Genomic DNA, 13,617 nt, shown 5'->3' with positions numbered 1-13,617 from the left:
AGCAACAACGAGCGCGGAGAGAGGATTTCAGATTCAAAAATTCGAAAGGAAAGAAATGGAGAGGGAAAGAGGAACGAACGGCCATTTTCTTTCTCAAACGAAGGAAAGAGAAAAGTTTCCGCAATAAATGCTCGACAGGGAGAGAGAGCGTGCGGAGTCGGGAGGAGAGGACGTCCTTTCTTTTGCCAGCCGAGCCGAGCCACCAGCCGAGACGAGAGTTAGAGGAGAGAGGAAGAAGCGCTGAGTCGAGGAGCAGACGCGACTTTATGGGTCCCACGAGGACACGTGTTGCGCTCCCACCGCCTTCTTGTTTGCCACGCTGGCTACATAAGACGTACCCAATATTTTCTCCTCCCCCGCCTCTCTGCCCCTTCTTATCTCATTCTTCTTCTTCAGTTTGTCTCTGTCGCATCCTCATCCTTTCCCCGGTCTTCTTCGCATTCCAAGAGAAACCTTTGACTTCCCTACTATCTCTGTACGGACACACCTATCCCCCTTTTTCTTCTTCGTTTCGTCGCATGCCACCACCCTCTCCCCCTTTTTCTTCTTCGCATCCTTCCCTCTCTGTCGTGACCCCCTCCCTCCCTCCCTCTCTCTCTCTCTCTCTCTCTCTCTCTCTCTCTCTCTCTCTGTTCTGTGTTGCTGGTAGAGCCGAAGCTAGTATTCGCTTTATCACACTCGCTTGATTAGAAAACGAAAAAGTATAGAACTTTTTCGATGGAAAAGGAGCGTTTCATTGTGCATGTTCTGATCTTTGTTTGCCTTGAATCTGCAGTTATATTCTTCTGTAAAATGACGAGCGAGATGCAGCCAAGTGTTGCACAGGGTCCCGGAAGTGAAGGATCGTCCTCTTCGCACCCCTCAGTTGATGGCTCCGATTTTGCAACCCCGTGAGTTACACGCATTTATGTTAACATCATGAACTTTCGTCGTCCTGCAACCCGAGAATCTTTTGTGGACTTCTCGGCAGTTAACTATTCGTTTCCCTTTTTTCTCATTTTCTGTACTTTTCTTTACATCCAAAATGATTGTTGATGTAACGTTTACTATGACGTAAAAATTGATGATTCAACAAGTATGTTTTGAGGAAAGATGGAAAACAGACAACTAAGAAGATCAAAAAACCAACTATGGAATTTAAAGTGTAATAGAACAATCTAACGTCCGGGCAAGTCTAGTCATAATCTCTCAAATCTGACTATTACCTCACGAAATGAATTGTCTGCCAATTGTCAAGACTCGTGCAAACATGGATATGATGAATTTATGCAAATGTTGACATTGTATAAAGCGAACTCGTAAATCTCTCAGCCTAGATCATCCTCTTTGTATGAATAGGAAAATCTACTCATGGTGAAAAATGGATTTTGTTTGCATCATCTAACCTTCACATTTAAATAGTGTTTTCAGTATCAAGCATGAGTAGGCGGGTGAAACAAACTGCAGGTGATGAGTCAATAAAGCACTGACAAAAAATCAGTGTAGATCCTAGAAATCAGGGTATTCCTAGTAATTTCTGCTGTCAAAATGTTACCTATGTCTTTTCAGTAGGACCTTAAAAGTTTGATATTCAAGTGCATATGGTTCACCAAAAAACCGAATAAAAACCAACACATTTATTCTGCCTCTCGTGGAATCTCAAGTCTCAAGTAAAGGCCTTTTATGCAAACTCAAACAAGAATATGATTGTTATGACCAAAAACATAAAAAGAATGTGATTGTTGAAGGCTTAAAAAGATTCTACGCGCCCACAACTTTATATATACACCTGAATTGATGATTTGCAACAAAGATAAAACTAAGTAAGGATGCCGTGTGGCAAAAGGAAATGTTTGGCACCATCATTTTTACTCATTCGCATTTCCCTGTCATCCATGAGAATCTAAAGTTTACATAATATACGGCCTAATCTTAAATTTGTGGAATTTTGTGAGATTGATCAATTTCTGTAGAGTTGATCTTATCTATCGAAGCTAATCAAGATGTGAGGTTTTCTGCAAAACCGTTAGTGTCTACTGTTGATAAAGCAAGTTATGTGGACTTAGGCATTTTGTGTGGATGAGGCTATATATCAATTGCGAAATAGTTGTTTTTGGCATTCGAATTTTGAAATGAAGAGAGAAATACTAGTTTTTGCTAAACCGTTAAACAATGAAGCTTAAGAATTGTTTCTCTATTATCAAGGTCCTTTGCAACATCAAATTGGGTGAAAACGTATCATAGAAAATTTGCATCATAATATACATCCTAGCAAGTTACCGGTTCTCATTTTCAATTTTTTCTAAATTGGAGTTGGCATGGCCCCTTGTACATGGGCTGCAAGTGCTTGGACAATACACTTTGAAAGTGCAGTTTGATATGGTTGTATGCAAATGAATGGATATGTCCATGTCATGGATATGTGACCATGAGGGCGTGACATTTAAAATTTTGTCGAAGTGTGGAGACATGTACAAACTTCTTCATGAGCATTTTGAATAATCTCAAAACTTGATAGGCATACGGCACTCCTAGGTTAAAATGGGGAATTGTCATCAACACTACTAAGATTACTATCTATCCTCCTGCATAAATGTTTTTTCAGTCTCAACAAACATTAAATTTTAAGAAACTTCATGATTATAATGTGATGTTGAGTTATTTCAGGATGATTGATATGTCTAATAAATGCAGTTTGCTTTTGATATGGAGACAGTGCAAGCCTCTTAAAATTTCTTTAAGAATTTTTACTCGTAGTTCTGTATGTCTATGTAGATTCTGGAAAAGCTTTATAGTGCTGATCATGTCATCAGTGGAAATGAACTGGTAAAGCTTTTATCCATTCAGCTATCATTGGGTGATGTTGATGTTGGAGAGACCTTGAATGGACTAGGTATAATCTTTGAGCATCACTATGGTTCCCATGCAGCAGGTGTGCTTCTATATCTTAAGTCATTTAAGAGGGAAGCGAGAAAATTGTGTGAGGTGGAAGACTCTTGAAGGTGTCAAGCATGGCAGCTCTGAACTCGATCTAAAGGTCTTTTTTCCCCTCTCTAGAAAATTAATATTTCTTTGATTTCCACATTTGTTAATGTGATTTAGTGGTGGATGGTGGGTATATTTGTATAGAATTAGTGGCAATGAACCTTTTTGAAAATACCAAATTCCAAGGACCAACTTGCAAGAGTAGAAGCTCGCTTTATTTGCAAAAATGACAAACACGTGCCTTTCTATCCTGTGCGTTTGGAAGGTTTTGGGGACCGATTCAATCCCCTTCAAGATGAAAGTGCTAGTATGAACACCTAGAGGGGGGTGAATATGTGTGAAGAAATTTTTTCGCAAAGAACAGTAGAAATATTTTTCTTCTGAAACTGAGTTTGAAGAATAACAGACTTTTGAAACTGAGTCTGAAGAGTAGCATATTTTGTGCGAGATTAGACTTTAGCAGTTAAATAGAACTACAAACAAAATAAAGGAGTTTAGGGATGAGAATAAGAACATAAGATTTATAGTGGTTCGGCTTAGATCAAGCCTACGTCTATTCTCCCACACTAATAGCGTTTTAGCTGGATTCCACTATGTAATTAATAAGAGATTACAACTTTGAGTGCAAACACTTAGTAGTAGATCACACTATCTCACTAATTCACTCTTTTGGTATTTCTCTCACGATCACAAACGTTTAAGCTCACCAAAGACAAGTGTATACTCGAAGTTCGCTCAGACTTTGGAATTATAAATTCTACGCTCCCTCTCTTACTTGCTCATCGGTCCTTGATCTTCTTAAATACTCCTCCACTTCCAAACTAGTCGTTGGACAGTATATTAGAGGATCGTCTTCCAATCTACCAATTTGATAGATTTGTATCTAGAAAATTTGGTAGATGTTGAGTGATAGAAGTAGAATCCCAAATTGATTCTGATTGCCCATACAAATAGAATCTTGATTTCCATAAGTAGAGCTTCTTCGTATATAAAGTTCTTGGTTTCAATATTCAATTGTTAATCAATTAGATTGAGTCAATCAAATCAATCTTGATATAAAATCCAAACTAGATCACTAGCCATTATATGTTTGGGGTTTGTGTTACGTTCGGTCGAGTCTGGATGTAAAGTCTGAGAGTAATAGACTTTACAATTTGAGTTTGAGTGCAATAGACTTTACAATCTGAGTTTGAACATATTCTGCTTCTGAACAGATTTAGCTTTAAGATCTGGACACAGTCTGAATAAGTTCAGCTTCAGCATAGAGTCTGTCTTCTAGTTATTCCAAATATAGACTTTGATAATATCTTTTACACATTCTATCATCTGCATAGACTATTACTCATCCATCAGACATGTTAGTAGCCTTTGATTTATTTTGTCATATTCAAAACATCATAAGGGATTTCCCTAATAATCTCTCATTTTTAATGATGACAAAATAATCTCTAAATATGCAAATTTGTAAACATACTTTTAAAAATATTAATTTAAATCAAATCATATTAGAAGATAGCAAATATATTGAGCATAACAATATATAGAAAAATAATCGCAGCTCAATAGACCATGAATGGACCTAGACTTAGAACTAGGGAAGGAGAGTAAATTTCTTGCAGGTATGCATCCCACAGTGGGCGAACAACTCCCGTTCAAGCCCTTCAGGGATAGCCTTTCAGCAAAAAACCACTCAGCCCTTTAGTTCAGAGCTTAGAGACACTCAAAGATGCCATGATGGAAATGTTTCTAATCTACCCAAGCTGTATTTCTTGGCGGATCCTACCAGGCTGGAGAAGAAGAGGGATTTAGAAAGCCATGGAGATGTTTTCACAAAACACTCACTTTACTTCAAGGGACTTTGCCCAACGCATTACACTCTCCTCGCCTTTTATAGACAATAAGAGGTCACAAAGACACTCACAAGGACCAAGCTCATGGGTTCAGATACAAACAAATGCACCAGAAACTTCCGAGAGGGAATTATTCGCACACTATGAACAGTGATTATACTGTGAACAGTACTTTCCCTAGTCTAGTGCTATAGTAAAAGTGAACAATGACTTGCTACAGTGAAAATGTACGGACTCAACGCTCTCATTCGTCACGAGCATTGTAGCTACATACTGAGTTATCTGAGCTGCATTCTAGAAGATGTTCTTCATATTTCTGTTCAAGAGCTTCAAGGTCTTCTGGTGAGAGGATTTGGTTCAGCCGTCGTGATGAGAATGCTTCTACACGAGCCCAATGGGATGCTTCTTCTTCAACCCAGTTTGTATTGTCACTTGTAGTGTTGGCAAGAATGCTTGGTTGAGGCCAATTGGATGGCTGTGCATAGAAGGATGTGCCCATGTTTTAGGATAAAGACGAAGGTCTTGGATTATAGGGGTCTTGGGAAAAAGGACCTACAAAGCGTGCATAGGGGTCTTGAGTAGACTGGACAATATCATCTTCACTTGTCACTTCATGATCTTAGGATGATGCAGCTTGTCTGTATTGCCTGAGTGCTTCCTTAGCTTCTGGTGCTAGGTCATAATGATGATATTGCTAGTATGAGTACCTAGAGGGGGGTGAATAGGTATATAAAAGATTTTTCTTCAACAATTGCACAATACTAGACAGTTGATAGATTTGAGACAAACGATAATCAAAGTAAGACTGAGAGAAGAGAAAATTGAACACGCGGTTTATAGTGGTTCGGCTTATATCAAGCTTACGTCCACTCTTCTTCACTGACAGCCTATTGGCTGGATTCCACTATGAACAAAAGAGAAGTTACAGCACAGCTTTGCCTTGATTCCACAGTGTAGATGTTCTACCACACCTCCTCAAGATTTCTCACAAATATAGACTCTCTTTTGTATACAAGTATTCGCTCAAAGGAATTGTCTAAACAAAAGGAGCTTCAAACTTTGGAATTCTTCTATCACACACACTGAACAACTAAGACCGTCTTCCTTATATACTCCTTTATGCCATCATACCCGTTGGCACTTACCAAAGGAATTCCTCCAATCTACCCGTTGGACGGAATCAATTAGGAAGGTTGTTCGAGCTATTAAAGGAACGTGTCGATAGCCCATCAATCCTGTTCGCCCATACAATCAAGATCTTGGTTTCCATAAGTAGAACCTTCCAATAATATTTAGACAATCACCGGATTTTCAATTATTGAGTCAATCTTTGATCAATCAAAGGACTCCGTTATGTCTTTTCCAGCCACGAGATCTTCTCCGTTGATAAGGTTAAATCCTTAACGAAACATCCGATTCACGGATAACCTTTCTTCAACGGATTAGAGACTGTCAATGAGGATAGATTTGAGTCTTGAGTCCGGCTGTCCTGGAGGTTTTCAGACTTTAAATAGCGAGTATGCAAGCCTCCAGGACTAGATCGATGGAAACGTTTTGTCAACTTCAAAACACTTCAAGAAGATTTCTCCAACAATCTCCCCCTTTTTGATGGTGACAAAACTTTCCTGCAGACTTGGATAACTTTGACTGCAAAACATTTCTCAAACACATATGCATATCTTATAGAGATAAATGGCTAAAAGAATAACACTAGAATCCAACCACGAAAAATAGGTTAGTCTAGTATATGATAAAGCCATCCATAAGATATCAATACTAGTTAATAGAAGCGAGTCAAGTCCAAGTCTAGTTCGGTTCTCATCCGGACACAAAACAAAGTCAAACGAGTTCAAAAACAAAACAATCCAACAAACAGTTAAAAGTTTAATGATTGAAAGTTTGTTCAAATCTTGCATCTCTCCCCCTTTTTGTCAGCATTAAAAAGAATGAAATGAAGTCAAGATTGCTTGGGAACGCGAACAAGCTGGAAATCTTCCATAGACTGAATGATGCCTTCCAGCCTTTTCAAGTCTTCCTTCAGTTGTGCAATCTCCTCACCCTTGGCATTGGCCTGAATTTGAACAGAGAGGGCTTGGATCTTATCATTCAATGAACATGAAGAAACTTGACCCGCATTCTGCAAGTTTTGAACCTCGCATCCCAAGGCATAAATTTGACCTCGCATCTCCAAGAGAATATCCATGATTATGCGAAAATCTACTGCATTATCAGTCCGAGTACTTGCTTCGGCTCGATCGATGGAGTAAATGCGGGCGATGGTAGATCAGCATAATCTCGCAGGTTTGGCGATGAAACTTCATGACCTTCCTCGGAAACGAGAGGCATAAACATCATCTCGGTCTGCTGGTGAGCGACTGACTCCTTCACTTGCATCAAGATATGAAGACTTCACTCATTTCTCCTGATCTCCCCCTGTTTCCATGCCTACATGTGGAGAAGAGTGTTCCTCAGGTTCTCCTTCTTCTCTTCTTTCTTCTTTAGGTCTTTCCTCCTCTGCTTCTTTTTCAGCTTCTCTTTCTTCTTCTTCCTTCTCCTCTGCTTCTTTCGTCATTTGTTCCGATTCTTTCTGTGGAACAGGACGACTTAAATTCTTCAAAGCCAATGCGAGAGATGGTGATGTCTTCCTCATCATCTTCATCCTCAACAAGGAGAGCTCTTCTTCTCTTGGATGGAGCAACCATGGGCTCCTTCCCTTTTCTTTTAGCTACATAAGAGATTTGATGAGATTTGGCGAGTCTTCTCCTTGAATTTCTCCAACTCCTTGCTCGGTTCCTTGGACACATTTTGGTCACCATTTTCAGTCCTACCACCATATGATCGCATGGTCGAACACAAAAGATTTGCGGAGGCTGAATATTCAAATGTCTCGAATAACTTCGTAACAAGGCTTGGGTAAGGGAGTTGACCTCTGTCCTTCATCATTGCTCTATACATGTGAAACATAACGGTGTGAGGGAGAGAAAACCTTTTCCAAAGAGGATGGCATACATCGGCTTGCCTCGAACTTGAGACATCGATCTTGGAAGTTGATTTCGGTCGGAGGCAATTAATCACAATCTTGTGAAGCAAGATGTTGAATGCACTCATCCTTAAGTAGGTGATCTTTTCATCTGTTCTCCTGTCCTTCACCAGTTCTAGTGTGGCCCGAGCAATGGAAACTTTGATTGGTTGATATCTTCCTCTTTCAACTTCTAACACATCTGCTAGCATATTCATATCCACTGCATAGTCTTGGTCTTTAACGCTAAAAGAGAATCTATTCGCATCCAAAAATCTAAGATTTGAATAGAAGTATGCAGTTAATTCAGTAGAGGCCTCTGTAGTGTCAGAGCAGAACTTTTCAAGTTGAAGATAACTGAACTTTTCCCTCAAGTTCACATTCACAGCATCCAGAAAATCAAAACCCACACTCCTAGGGTTTATTACCCCACGCTTTAGCAGTTTCGAGTACAGATCCTTTTGTTCCTTCGATCCGAACAAATCTCCCATTTTTCCTTGATTTTCAACCGCAACACCCATTTTCGGTTGAAATTGACTCGTACAATTTGTCATCATCATTCCCATCTACGATTCGGCCCCATCCATGAGGATCACTTGGGATATTTGCAAGGGTTTCCTCGGCCACCCCTTTTCGAGCAATTCCCAAACTTTCCATTTTTCGCAGAAAGATATATTCGTTCCCATGTCCTTTGTCTTTAAGAAAATCATCAATGTAGTTCAAAGGAGTACGAATTCCTTTTAAGGCACAATATAGCTGGTAAATATAAGCGGGCTTTTGAACTCTTACGAGTGCATCCTCGATGATTTCTTCCCCGTTGTTGATGATCAACCCTTGAGGACTAGATGGAGGAGAATGACGCTGCTGAGAATGTTGTGGGCTCGCTTGCTGTTCTGGAGACACTTCTTCTTTAGTAAGATCGAAGTGCGTAGGCCCCTCACTCATTCGCTGTGGTCCGTGCTTGCAATTCTCGAAGATTTTCTTGAAGATGACATCTTTCTCAGTTTTTGGAAGATTCCTTGCTTGACTTTCCCAAGAAAGATGACAACTTTTTGAAGATTAAACAAAGAAGACAAACGGGAATGGAGGATCGATGCTTTCTAGGGTTTTTTAGAGTAAAGTGAAGAGGAATCGACAGTGCTCGATCGGTTAAAAAGAGGGATAAACGAACTGTCACAAAGGAAATAAAAAAAAATGCCTTTTCAAAATAACTGTCTTTTTCCACAAAAATAGCCATTTCAAAAATAACTTCCTTTTTGAAAATGAAACGATGCAATAATTACGTCAATTAAATATAGCAACAATTTAAACACAGTCTGACGATCGTACCTTTTCAAGATGAGTTTCAAGAGAATGACTTACAGTCTGATGGTCGTACCAAGACTATCTTAAAGATAAAGTCTTGTAAGTTTGAGTCTGAAAGTCTTTAGACTTTGATATCCTCATACCTCAAAATGTTGAGTCTCTATAGGATAGATTCAAATTGATTTTTCTCCAAAGGCTTTGTGAATATATCCGCCATTGGTTCTTTGAGTCAACAAATTGAATTGAAACATTTTCATTTTGAACATGGTCTCTAATAAAGTGATGTCGAATCTCTATATGCTTTGCTCTTGAGTGGAGAATTGGATTTTTGGTGAGGTTGATAGCGTTGGTGTTGTCGCAATTAATCTCCGTGCATGAGTCTTCAATTTCAAAGTCTCTTAGCTGTTGTTTTATCCATAGAATTTGCGAACAGCAGCTTCCAAGGGCTACATATGCTACTTCGTTGTTGAAATAGACACGGTGCTTTGTTTCCTTGAAAACCAAGACACTTTGTCCCTTCCAAGCAACCGGCAAGTTCCCGAAGTGCTCTTTCTATCAACTCGCAACCGCCAGATCTGCGTTTGAATATCCCGGAAGATTAAAGTCTTCCTTCTTAGGATACCAAAGACCGATGCTTGATGATGAAGCCACGTATTTAATGATACGTTTCGCAGACCGAGATGGGATTCTCTAGGATCTAATTGAAACCTAGCACGATGCAAACACTCAACAAAATGTCGGGTCTAGAAGCAGTAAGATAAAGAAGTGAACCAATGATGCTCCTGTTCAGCTTTTGATAAACTTTCTTCCCTTCTTCATCTTTGTCTATCTTCAAAGAACTTGACATCGGTATGTCGGTCTTTTTGCACTTTTCCAGTCCAAACCTTTTGACAAGATTATTAACATATTTTTCTTGATAAATAAAAGTTCCTTCCTTCAATTGTTTTACTTGAAGACCAAGAAAGAATGTTAACTCTCCTATCATACTCATTTCAAACTCATCTTGCATAGACTTAGAAAATTTCTTGCACAGATTTTCATTAGAGGATCCAAAAATAATGTCATCCACATATATTTGAACAAGTAAGAAACTTTTGTTTTCCTTTTTGATAAATAAAGTCGTATCTACTTTACCTTTGACAAAACCATTTTGTATTAAGAACTTACTTAATCTGTCGTACCAAGCTCGAGGTGCTTGCTTTAAACCATACAAAGCCTTTTTCGATCCCGAAGACGAGTCGGCTTCTTTGGGTCTTCAAACCCTGGTGGTTGTTCTACATAAACTTCCTCATGAATAAATCCATTTAGGAAGGTGCTTTTGACGTCCATTTGGAATAACCTGAAATTTTTATAACAAGTAAACGCAAGTAATAGTCGAATAGCTTTTAACCTTGCTACTGGTGCGTAAGTCTCATCATAGTCTATTCCTTCTTCTTGCGTATATCCCTTGGCCACGAGTCTTGCTTTGTTTCGTACGACTTTTCATTTCTCATTCATCTTGTTTCGAACACCCATTTAGCTCCAATAACGTTTTACCTTTTGGTTTGGATGTCAATTCCCAGACATCATTAATGCTGAACTGTCTGAGCTCTTCTTGCATAGCTTTAATCCAGCTTTCATCGGATAAAGCTTCTTCTATGCTCTTTGGTTCAATTTCATAAACGAGAGACATAGCACTATACTCTTCTCCCCTTTTGGATCTGGTGCGAATTCCTTCATTAATTTCGCCGATTATAAGATCTTTGGGATGACTGGACTTATGCTTCCAGTTACTTGTTGATTTGTCTGGTTGATGATCTCTCTTTATTTGGATCTTCACGAACAACCCGATGCTGGTTTTCCGTAGTCGAGATGCTTCTTGAGTTGTAAGCTTTGGAAGGTGGAGCAAGTTCGGACTCTTCTTGATGAGTCGACTTGATTCATCTTGCGTTGAGTCTTGAAATTTGACATTCATTGACTCCTCCACGACTGGCTCTTCTTGTTATAGACTCGAAGGCTTTGCTTGATGTAGAATATCCAAGGAAGATACCTTCATCGATCTTTCTTCAAACTTACCAACTCGATCTTTTGCATTTTTTAATATAAAACATTTGCAACCGAATACATGAAAGTATGAAACAATAGGCTTTTATCTTTGAATAACTCATAAGGGGTTTTCTCTAGAATAGGTCTTAAGAAGACTCTATTGATGATATAGCATGCTTTGTTGAAACAACTTCAAAAATCGTGAAGAAATCTTACTTTCAATTAAAAGAGTTTTAGCCATTTCTTGAAGAGATCTGTTCTTTCTTTCCACAACTCCATTTTGCTGAGGAGTATATGGAGAGGAGAACACATGCTTAAATCCAGATTCATCACAAAATTTTGTAAAATCTTGATTTTCAAATTCATCTCCATGATCTGTTCTTATACTTGAGATAACACATCCTTTTTCATTTTGAACCTTTTTAGCAAATTTTTCAAAATACGAGAAGGTTTCGGACTTACTTGCAAGGAAATATACCCAAGTAAAACGGGAGTAATCGTCCACAATTACTAGGCAATATTTCTTACCTCCAATACTCTGTGTTCTGCTTTCCTAAAATACATGGAGTGCATGGATCAGTCTTTTGATAAGGTAATTTGGGTAGTCCTCGAACAAGCTGCTTTGATGAGATTTTGGCTAATTGCTTCATGTTGACATGACCAAGCTTTACGTGCCATAAGCTTGCTTCGTCTTGAATTGAGATAAAACATTGCGATTCATTTGGTTTCACATCTAGAAGATAGATGTTTCCATGTCTTCGACCCATGAAAGATCGAGTAGAGTCTTTGCGATTCCGAACATATTCATTCTTGAAAGAAGATCTTGAAACCAAAGTATCACACAATTGACTAATGCTGAGAAGATTGTAATTGAGTCCTTCCACTAAGGAAACATTACTTATTGTGAGATTTCCAATTTTCACAGTTCCAAATCCCACAATACTTCCTTTGCTGTTTCCTCCAAATGAAACTTTTCCACCATTTACTTGAGCAAGCTTTATAAAACAATTTGAGTCTCTGTCATGTGTCTTGAGCATCCACCGTTAAGATACCACTTTACCTTTTTCTTGACGGTGACCTGCATTTAAAATAAAGTCTCAAGCTTTCTTTGGTACCCAAACTTTCTTGGGTCCTTTGGTGTTAGTAACATAAGTAGTATTAGCCCATATTTTCTTAATAGGTTTCCAAACCATAGGACACTCTTTTTCAAAGTGATCCGGACTGTTGCACTTTGAACACCGAGAGCATTTCTACCTACATATTTTACAAAAACTTTCTTGAAATGATTTTTGTAAGCCTCTCTCGAGAGTCTTTTCTTAATTCTTTCTTTTACTTTAGGAAAATCAATCAAGGGAATTGTTTCTGTCATACCTAGACCGGACTTATTGAAGTAAGGTCTTTGAGCTGAAAGAATTTTTTCAAGTTTTTCGAGACCTATTGAAATTTTTTGAAATATTTGATAAGTCTGTTTTTAAAAGAGCATTTTCTTTTAAAAGATTATCTTCATTTTCTTTAAGAGTTGAAACAGTCAAGTCTAGACTTTTAACTCTTTTACTAAAACATTTTCCTTTTGTTTTAGAGCTGAGTTTTCCTTTTTCAGTTCAGGAAATTCTTTTGAGAGAAGTCTTAAGACTAAAACACAGTTCATCAATGTATTTAGAAACTTTGACAGGAATTTTAAAATTACTTGCCTCAAATTCACCGTCGAGTCGATCCGAGTCTAAGTCTGATTGTGCCATCAGACATAGATTGGTATATTCATTATCACTTTCTTCACACTCTGTATCACTCAAGGTTTCGGCTTTGAGAGCTTTTCGAAATTTTTCAGCTTTTCCTCTCTTCTTCTTCAGAAGAGGACAGTTGGGTCTGATGTGTCCCTTTTTCTTACATTCAAAGCGGACTACATCTTTGTTTGGTTCCTCATCATCAACGAGACTTGGTCTGCTGTCTTTGAAAGCTTTGTTTCTTTGAGTTGAACCTTCTTCCTTTTCTATTTAGTTTTCTGAATCTTCTTATCATGAGAGTAAGCTCCTCATTGTCCATATCATCTTCGAATCTGTATCATCGAATCATCATTTGATTTTAATGCAATGGATTTCTTACCTTTTGGATCTTCATCTTCATTGATCCGTTCCACTTCATAAGACTGAAGAGTTCCAATCAGCTCGTCGACAGATAGTGGCATAATTCTTTGCGTCTCTCTTATCGAAGTCTTTATGTGATTCCAATCCTTGGAGAGTCCACGCAAAGTAGCTTGTTTACCTTCATGGGATCAGAAATTGGTTGACCTTGATTTTCAAGACCATTCACAATATCTCGTAAACGACTAAACATGTCAATTATAGATTCTCCTGGTTTTATTCTGAAGGCTTCATATTAACCGAGAATAATGTTGATTCTTGTTTCCTTCACTCGATCTGTTCCTTCATAGGTGATATGCAATCTGTCCCAAAC

Source organism: Eucalyptus grandis, chromosome 5 (assembly GCF_016545825.1).
Source record: "Eucalyptus grandis isolate ANBG69807.140 chromosome 5, ASM1654582v1, whole genome shotgun sequence".
Lineage (NCBI taxonomy): Eukaryota > Viridiplantae > Streptophyta > Magnoliopsida > Myrtales > Myrtaceae > Eucalyptus > Eucalyptus grandis.
This window is presented reverse-complemented; position numbering follows the sequence as displayed.